This window comes from Schistocerca nitens, chromosome 11 (assembly GCF_023898315.1).
Source record: "Schistocerca nitens isolate TAMUIC-IGC-003100 chromosome 11, iqSchNite1.1, whole genome shotgun sequence".
Taxonomy (NCBI): domain Eukaryota; kingdom Metazoa; phylum Arthropoda; class Insecta; order Orthoptera; family Acrididae; genus Schistocerca; species Schistocerca nitens.
In genome coordinates, this window is record NC_064624.1 from 161,026,272 (window position 1) to 161,034,762 (window position 8,491).

The 8,491-nt window shown below is 41.7% G+C and overlaps 1 long non-coding RNA gene across 2 annotated transcripts in view; it reads right to left on the bottom strand.

The window, feature by feature from the left end:
- LOC126212939 (uncharacterized) overlaps positions 1-7,776 on the bottom strand; it is a 33,402-nt gene extending 25,626 nt beyond the window's left edge. Inside the window, exons 1-2 of one of the 2 annotated variants that reach the window (XR_007541011.1) lie at positions 7,418-7,776; positions 6,143-6,220 (exon numbers count right to left, since the gene is read on the bottom strand). This is a non-coding gene — a long non-coding RNA (uncharacterized LOC126212939). Of the gene's footprint in view, positions 1-6,142; positions 6,221-6,635; positions 6,783-7,417 lie in introns of those variants that run through there. The other variant, XR_007541010.1, reaches the window with a different exon arrangement.
- Between the last annotated feature and the right edge of the window lie 715 nt (positions 7,777-8,491).

The window sequence follows — 8,491 nt, forward strand, 5'->3', positions numbered from 1 at the left end:
AGCAATTATTTGTAAAAAAAATTTGGGTCATTAATAAAAAAAATAATTGGAAGGAAACTAGAAAAGATACTCAAAAATCCCTCTGTCATAACTGCAATACTAAACCACTATATGTAAAAAAAAAAATTCAAATTTTTCTATTTGGTAGTTTATTCATAAATGTTCCTCAAACTTAGTGATTTTAACATGGGCAGCATAGGCACCTCCGGCTCCCCTTAATGTAAAGAAACAAGAGACTACTGCTCATACAATGTAGGTTTTCACAGTCGATATTGTCTTCACTTAAAACTTCCGGACTGATAGGCCACGGTCGATGTACAAAACTCTCCCCTCTCGAAGCTATCTCGCGCATAGCGGATATTTTTCCTACCGATATTGTGGCATTATTTAGACACTGCCTCACCAAAACCTATTATCAATACAATAGTGACCTTTATGAACAGATTGACAGGGTGGTTATGGCAGTCCTGCTGTGGCTAACTTGTTTATGGAGACTTTTGAACAATGGACGTTGCAGACTGCCAGTAAGAGACCAGCCAGATGGTATCACTATGTTGATGACACTTTCGTAGTATGGACACACGGAGCAAAGGAGTTGGATGCCTCCCTGACACATCTAAACAGCATTAATCCGAAAATCCAATTTACTACAGAGACGGATAGTAATGGGCGACTGAATTTTCTGGATGTGTGTGATTAAACGACAGGACAGAACAATAGTCCATATGGTGTAGAGAAAGGCCACACGTACTGATCGTTATCTGCACAAAGATTCAAACTACCGGCATAAACAAAAAAGACGTGTAATAAAGACCTCGGCAGACAGGGTGCACAAAATTTGTGAACCTGTTTATTTAAAAGACGAGATTGAACATCTACGGTCGACTTGTGCAAAGAATGGCTATTCTAGCAGGGAGATGGATCGAGCACTTGACTCTAGGCAGAGAATCAGGAGCAACGATGAACAACAGCCGCCGGGAAGGTTTTTCTTCCGTTCATTAGTAAGGTCACAGATCGCATTGGGAAAGTGTTAAGCAAGTATGGGTTGAAAACTATTTTCCGACCCACCAGGAAAATAAAAGAACATTTAAGATCAGCAAAAGATGCTCGACACGCTTTGTCTACACCGGGGGTATATAAAATTCCTTGTAGTTGTGAACACATTTATATTGCCAGTTATTACCTACTGTGTTATGTCTTATTTTATATGTGTTGTATGAATTTTCTTTTGAGAAATAGGTGGGTACATAGCATACAAACCGCCGACGATGGCCACAATTTTCTTCTTCTTATCGTCCATACTTTCTAATATATAAATTCTTTTGAAAGTGCCAAAATGTACTAGGATAAACAAAATGTCTACAAAACACCGCACCGTACAATGTACTTGCAGTGAGACAGTCACAAATCCTAAAAACAATTGCCTGTGGCCTGCCGAGGAGCACATCAGTCCTGGGTCCTCGGATAAACCACAAAAATACGAGGGCAGTTCAATAAGTAATGCAACACTTTTTTTTTCTGAAACAGGGGTTGTTTTATTCAGCATTGAAATACACCAGGTTATTCCCCAATCTTTTAGCTACACAACACTATTTTTCAATGTAATCTCCATTCAATGCTAAGGCATTACGCCACCTTGAAATGAGGGCCTGTATGCCTGCACGGTACCATTCCACTGGTCGATGTCGGAGCCAACGTCGTACTGCATCAATAACTTCTTCATCATCCGCGTAGTGCCTCCCACGGATTGCGTCCTTCATTGGGCCAAACATATGGAAATCCGACGGTGCGAGATCGGGGCTGTAGGGTGCATGACGAAGAACAGTCCACTAAAGTTTTGTGAGCTCCTCTCGGGTGCGAAGACTTGTGTGAGGTCTTGCATTGTCATGAAGAAGGAGAAGTTCATTCAGATTTTTGTGCCTACGAACATGATGAAGTCATTTCTTCAATTTCTGAAGAGTAGCACAATACACTTCAGAGCTGATCGTTTGACCATGGGGAAGGACATCGAACAGAATAACCCCTTCAGCGTCCCAGAAGACTGTAACCGTGACTTTACCGGCTGAGGGTATGGCTTTAAACTGTTTCTTGGTAGGGGAGTGGGTGTGGCGCCACTCCATTGATTGCCGTTTTGTTTCAGGTTCGAAGTGATGAACCCATGTTTCATCGGCTGTAACAATCTTTGACAAGAAATTGTCACCCTCAGCCACATGACGAGCAAGCAATTCCGCACAGATGGTTCTCCTTTGCTCTTTATGGTGTTCGGTTGGACAACGAGGGACCCAGCGGGAACAAACCTTTGAACATCCCAACTGGTGAACAATTGTGACAGCACTACCAACAGAGATGTCATGTTGAGCACTGAGTTGTTTGATGGTGATCCGTCGATCATCTCGAACGAGTGTGTTCGCACGCTCCGCCATTGCAGGAGTCACAGCTGTGCACGGCCGGCCCGCACGCGGGAGATCAGACAGTCTCGCTTGACCTTGCGGCGATGATGACACACGCTTTGCCCAACGACTCACCGTGCTTTTGTCCACTGCCAGATCACCGTAGACATTCTGCAAGCGCCTATGAATATCTGAGATGCCCTGGTTTTCCGCCAAAAGAAACTCGATCACTGCCCGTTGTTTGCAACGCACATCCGTTACAGACGCCATTTTAACAGCTCCGTATAGCGCTGCCACCTGTCGGAAGTCAATGAAACTATACGAGACGAAGCGGGAATGTTTGAAAATATTCCACAAGAAATTTCCGGTTTTTTCAACCAAAATTGGCCGAGAAAAAAAAGTGTTGCATTACTTATTGAACTGCCCTCGTATGCCGCATTATGCCACTGACAAACAGACCCCACCTGTGGGTAGATCGGTGAGACGGGCCGAGACTGCACATTAGTGGGAACCGATAGGCTACAGATTGGCAGGCCTGATCTGTTAGAGATACTTGCAGAAATGGCCCACGGTTTTGGCCCGTCGTGGGAGACCACTCACGTGGCTAGCTATTCATGTGTCGCAGACCTCATGTTGATGAAATGACACTGCAGTGATCAATCCGTGCAACTGATAACTTGCAACAATACTCTGAGAATCAATACTAATAAGGATAGGTGGAAACTCACCGTAAAGATGATCACCGAGCCACAGACAGGCACGTAGAAAAGACAATCACACACTCAAAACTAAATTTTCCACCATGGCTTTTGCCAGCAAATGAGAGCGCGCGACACACACACACACACACACACACACACACACACACACACACACACACACACACACACACATTATCACTCAGACAAAACTCATGCTCACATGACCACCATCCCCAGCCGCTGTGTAAACAATCTCTGAGAATCAGATCCAAACAAACGATTCCTCACACCTCCCTGCCTCTTGTCGGCAGCTGCTAGGCTAGAGGCAAGAAGTGGTGGCAGTACTGACTGCATGCTGACGGGAGTGTTAGGAAGGGGAGAAGCAGTAAGAATGAGGGTGTAGGAAGTGGTGCACATACTCAGCTGTGCCTAATCAGCAACAATGCAAGACACCTCAGTAAACAAAGCATTTCATCTACTGAGACAAAACAAGATTTTTCGAGTTTCCTTTTTTTTTTTTTTTTTTTTGTTTCAAATTTCCCTGACATGTTTGAAATTCCTTGATATTTCCCTGATTTCCAGAACTTGTGGGAACCATGCTGTTCAAATTGTGTATTAATGACAATGACTACAAAAGAGACTGCTTGAAAAACTATTGTCTGAGCCATCTCAGAACACTGCTCAAGTGTGTGAGACCTGTACTAAATAGGATTAGCAAGGGATACTGAAGAGATACAAAGAGGTGTAACACGAATGATCACAGGTTTCTTTCACCCATGGAAGAGAGCCAAGAAGATGCTGAAAGAACTGAATTGACCTACACTTTAAGACAGATGTAAACTATCCTGAGGAAGGGAAATACAGAAGCATCCGATCCCGCCCTTCTGCTTTGACCCATGACGTCACAAATATGGCAGAAACGACCATAAACCACGATTCCAATATGGCGCATATAAAGTCGGTACGTACACATTATGAGGACAAAAATACATCGAAAAACAAACACACACACTTTCCACAAAAAACCTAATGACACTGACGGAACAAGCGTGGGAAAAGGGGTGTTTTTGGCTGGGGGCAAACTAAATATAAACAAATTTAGACACCCACCCCCATACAAAACCACACAAAACGACAAAAAAAAAACGACATCACAAAACTCCCCAAATACCACTAAACACAATATCATCTGGAATCGGACACTTCCCTTGACCTATACAGCTCAACAGCAGCTCCCGATTTCATAAATTGGGATCGAACACTCCCCTTGACCTGCATAGCTCAAAAACATCTCCCGATACCAATACCAACATTCACAGCCACACATTGGGATCAAACACTTCCCTTGACCTGTTATCCTTACGACATCTCCAGATACAGCCGTCCCTGGTCCGAGACGCCGGAACTTTAAGTAAGCCCCATTTCTTCACAACGTACTGAACGCTTCACGACTTCATCCAAAAATCCGAATAGTTGAAGAAATTTTATTACAGACAACGCACTGTCCCCCATCGTAGCCGACAACCGAAAACTGTTGACACTGTCAGTCATATCCTACCTACCAAAGACATAAAAAGAAACAGTTTATCAAAATTCACACACAATGGCACACTCGCAAACTGAACCAAAAACATCACCTAACACACCACCAGACAGCACCACCGATCGCATCAAAACGACACCTACAAACACGCCACTCTCACAAACTAAATTCCACGTCGTCGTGACATCACACACCACAATAGCCTTACGTCACGGGTCAAAGCCGACGGGTGGGATCGGACGCTTTGGTCAACCCTCCAGAACTTGTGGGAACCCTGCCCAAGAAAGTGTGTTGGGACCCTTGCTGTTCAAATTGTGTGTTCATGACAATGACTACAAAAGAGATTGCTTGAAAAACTATTGTCTGAACCATCTCAGAACACTGTTCAAGTGTGTGAGACCTGTACTAAATAGGATTAGCAAGGGATATTGAAGAGATACAAAGAGGTGTAACACGAATGATCACAGGTTTCTTTGACCTATGGGAGAGAGCCAAGAAGATGCTGAAAGAACTCAATTGACCTACACTTTAAGACAGATGTAAACTATCCTGAGGAAGTTTCTAGAAGCAACTCCGAGCAGTGAGTCCACAAATATACTACAACCACGGAAATACGGAAGCGTCCGATCCCGCCCGTCTGCTTTGACCCATGACGTCACAAATATGGCTGAAACAAAAACAAACACACACACTTTCCACAAGAAGCCTAATGACACTAACGGGACAAGCGAGGGAAATGGGGTGTTTTGGGTGGGGGGGGGCAAACTAAATATAAACAATTTTAGACGCCTTGCGTAGCTACAACGTGTAAGTGAAGACAGCCATGCATGAATACCCACCCACCTCCCCAGGGGTCGTAACCCCTGCAACCTATAGAAGATAAAGATGCTTCAGTAGCTGATTAGTGTTTTTTGTCTTTTAAAAAAAAAAAATCTCATGGGATAGAACGAACAGATCAGAAAGGTAAATATAATAAACTAAAACAGAAATTGGAGGAAACAGATAATTAAAATAAGTAATAAGTGTTTTTAAATTTAAAAAAAATCTCACGAGATAGAACGAACAGATCAGAAAAGTAAATAAAATAAGATAAAACAGAACTGGAGACAGCCACACTCAAACCAAACTCCGCGCTGTCATGACGTCACACACGACAACACCCTTACGTCACGGGTCAAAGCCGATGCGTGGGATCGGACGCTTCTGTCGACCCACAACCACCTACATATCGCTCCCATAAAGATTGTGAGGGCAAAACAAGGCCCATTGCAGCAGGCACAAAGGCATGTACACAATTATTCCTCATGGGTTCCATACACGAGTGGAAAAGGGAAATGCCGCAGTAACCGGTACAAGAGAGACATACTCTCTGCGAAGCGCTTCAGAGTGATTTGCAGAGTATGGTTAGTCATACTTCCAGCAACATGATATGAACTATATTTATTCACTAGCAGGCTGCCCACAGAAGTGAATGGAACAATGATGAGAAATACAAGGAAACCTCTTACCATGGAGTCTTGGCACAACAGGTATCTCGAGCATTTCTTGTTTCTTGATCCACTCCATGTGACTGCAGTTCTAAGCACCTGAAAAAACAAGGAGTCAGCTAAAAACAGCCATACTCAATTCCGAACTGCATGTTGTGAAGAGTCAGAGCACTGTCTCATAATAACGAAAAAAAAAAAAATAATAAATAAATAAAATAAAAAAATTTTGAACAGCACACATGATGGGAATAAATTGTTATCAAAAGTTGTTTCTCCATAGCACTAGTTTAAGGTAGGCTATACTATCTTACTGTGAGCATTACAGGAGATGCACCCTGCTTTTCCCACAATAATTCGAACTTCAACATCATATAAATGTGGAGTGAATTTGCTAATTAAAATGATTTACTGCTGTAAACCTCAATTTTACATAAGAAAAAGGTTAAAATGATTGTAGTGCCATATTAGTAACACCTTAACATATAAAACTGATTAGCTGAAGTGGTTTACTTACAACTGTGTAACCATGATGAATGTTCTGTTAAAGTTTGGTGCCATGTAATGCTCTTCGGCAATGAAGGTGGAAAAAAAAACAAAAAAAAAAAAACACTTGCATAACAGCTCTGTCTAATACGATTAGTAAAATAAGGTCTGTCCAGGTGATTTCACTGTACAAAACTACTATGAAATAAGAATACTTTTATATACTCCTGCTGACACACTGTTTACTAATTTACAGTGCAGAAGGGACTAAATGATATTAAAAAGCACTCTAATCAGCTACAGCAAATGCAACAGAATGAGTACCTCCTACAGCATTGCGCTCCATTCCCGTTTAACGAGTCTCTGAAATGATGTAAATGTGGGCATCTCAATGGAAAATACTGAAGAATACGATGCAACTACTCTCACTACAATCCGGGGTGTCAGTATATGACGTCACAGCAAAAACGGCTCTAGTCCCTTGTCATGAATTCGCTAACAATGTTACGTCATGATGTATGCAGCGGAAGTTTCAACTTCACTGCGTGTCTTTTTCTACTCCATCACAAAATGTTTAACAACTACTTTAATTTTCTCTGAGGTCCACACTACACAGGAACCGCAGCAAAATCAAAGCAATTCATCACAATGCAAGCCGTTTCTTTTACGCATTCTGAGAATTCATCGGCAAGGCGAAAACAGCAAGCACTTCACAACGCGATATTCGTACACATTGACTTGGGTAAATTTAACAGGTCATATGCGGTATGGAAGCGTAATATGCACAAAAAGCAATAAGGGAAAACTATTTACCTCTCTTCCGCAATTCGAATAATTAAAAGCCTGTCGACAGCAACACTAATCTTTTGTTACGATAAACATAACCTAAAATAACATCACGCGAAATCCACACGTTTTCACAAACCATCATAGCTGTTAACAACGCTGATTCAACCACTGCCGTTAACACATGGAATAAAATGACGTTCACGTTCCTTGCTAGGTAACATTAATGTATTGTTGACAAACTCGCCGTAGCATCGTATCAATATACTAATCGCTGACACCGTCCTGAGGCCGAACAAATTGTAACACTGCAAAATTGCTGCTTCTACTCGATTTCGAAATAATGTTTGGTTTTTTCTTTATTTATGATTGTAATTTCTGCTCGCTTGTTTATTACGTGGAGGACATAATTATTAATTTCTGTGACTGACTACCACAACTGAACATCGAAAGCAATTTACATTTTGCAAGGTACGTCAGAAAGAGACGACAGCAGCACTCCCTGTGGCGTCGTAGCGAACTTCAAAAACAGAAAAACAGGGCGCGGAAAACTACAGTTTATAGTTGCTTTTCGAAATACTTGTATTACATGATGATATTTAAATTTGATACTTTATAGGTTGGCGTCGCAGCTTGTATAAAATATTGATAAAGCAAGTGGCATGAAACTGAAAGGTTTTGCGACGCTGCATTCTGCCGTATTCGAGGACTGTCAATCAGAAACCTAGAGGAGCATTTTATCACAGTCTAAGAAATAAAGACAGTCACGACACACTCTAGGGATCTGGAGCGACCTAGCGTCCAAGCGGTGAAAAAGCAGACAGTCACAAACGTCTGAAGGATAATGTTTGTTTTTAATTATTTTCTACTTAATTAATGGAATAGGTGTTATATTTTTGCATTCTGTGCGTTAGTAGGTTACCAAGAGACATGAATTATCGTCAAATACATGTAAAAACAGACGAATCACACTGATTCAGTGGCAGAAGCTACAACTCATTCAATAAGACATACTTTCAAATATTTCTATATTTGCAGTTTGTTTCGTTGAAAGCAAGAGAATGTCAACACATCTCATGCATGAGAAGCATATATTTCTAT